Source organism: Coturnix japonica, chromosome 14 (assembly GCF_001577835.2).
Source record: "Coturnix japonica isolate 7356 chromosome 14, Coturnix japonica 2.1, whole genome shotgun sequence".
Lineage (NCBI taxonomy): Eukaryota > Metazoa > Chordata > Aves > Galliformes > Phasianidae > Coturnix > Coturnix japonica.
The window spans coordinates 3,386,225-3,387,903 of record NC_029529.1 but is presented as its reverse complement, the minus strand read 5'-3'; positions in this window follow the sequence as shown (position 1 = coordinate 3,387,903).

Genomic DNA, 1,679 nt, shown 5'->3' with positions numbered 1-1,679 from the left:
TTGTTCACGCTTCCTGCTTCGGTTGTTATATTTGCATTGCCTCCGTGACCTCTTCAGTTTGCTCCTGTTGTTTTCACTTCACACCTATGCTGACCTTCTACTTCAGGCTGCTTTGCTGAGCCTGGTCTCCTTCGTTCTGCAAGACGAACAACGAGGCCGGTTAAAAATTAACCCTTAAACACGTGGGGTGTGAGTTTCTTCATTAGAATAAATTCCAGCTCCTGCTGTCAGTAGGTGAATGCAACCTGGCACTGCTGGCAGTGGTGGTGGGCTTTTGCTTCCAGACTTGGATTCTGGCATTCTGTTCAAAAGAGAAATCCTGTCAATTAGTTCTGCTGTGCCATTCCCTCTAATACGTGGCTTTGAGCAGAGTACAGCAAGTCTCGTGTACGCCTGTTCATCTGCTGTGCTGCTTGTTAGTTGCAACAGTCGCAGGGTGAAATCTGGATAAATAATTTGCCAGAAAGACAAAAAAAAAGACCAAACCAGATGTGCGTAAAGCACATTTGTTCTTACTTACGTGGCCTTTCACATTCATTCTGCCCTCATTGTGCTTGAAGGAGTAGCCTTGAACAGCAAATGTTGCTGTGTTCTTGTTACTGATGCTCTGCTGTATTCTGCTGATTAAGCCGTACCCTGCTCCTCTTGCCCTTTCCCCTCTGGCTGTTCTGTTGGCTTAAAATCTGAGGGCGCATCTTCATGCATCTTTTCTGATCCTTAGGAAACATTCCTGCTGTTTCCTTACAAACAAAACTTCCCTCTCTGTGTGATGCTCGGGCTGTAACAGCTCCATTACCATTGGGAAGATTTTTGCCTCAAAGACACTGCATGCTGGATGCCACAAAAAGCCCCGTGAGGGCTTCTATATATTAAATGGCCTTTAGTTATATACACAAAATTAAAGCAGCGTTACATAAACTTGGGGGTTGATCACGAAAGTCTGTGATACAGGTTAGAATATCCTGTCCACACTTCAGCTTAGTGCTGTCACTGTGAAGCAATCACCCTTATTGGTGTCTTACACAAGGAATGGCACAGCCTGGCTGGCCAACCTGGATGTATTTCCTTAGCAGACACTCCACAATCCACACACAGAATTGGCAGTTCTCAATAGCCCAGCACAGCTTTTCTGTGCTAACAAACCTTTATTATGATACAAAATGTACCAGAATGTTATGCAGAAGTATCTTAAATAATTAAACACAAACGACTGACTGACAAAACAAGTGAACAAAGTGCAGTTTGAGCTGCGTTATTCTTTCCTTTTTATATTCACTTCTTTGCTAATTTGCTGAACTTACTGAGCTGCGCTGGGTCTTGCTGTGATTAGAGGAGAATTTGCCAAGTTCCTTTGTAATTGTTTCTTTGCAATTAACTAAATAATAGAATGTTCTGCGTGTAGCTCTCTGGGGAAAGGAGCGGGCAGGTGCTTTTGCAATAGGATTTCCAGATCTCCCACCCATTTCCCTGGATCTCACACTGGTAGAAGATGAGAGAAGGAGAGCGCTGCCTCAGGGCTGGAAATGACAGAATTAACCTTTTCTTACCTTTCCTTTTGGTTGTTTAATGTTGGATGTCGGCTGTTTGTTAGCACCCACAAGGCCTGGCCATCCACCTGCTGGCTCTGGCACTCTTAAATCCATATTGTTGGCTAAAACCTTTCCTAACACATGCCAGGG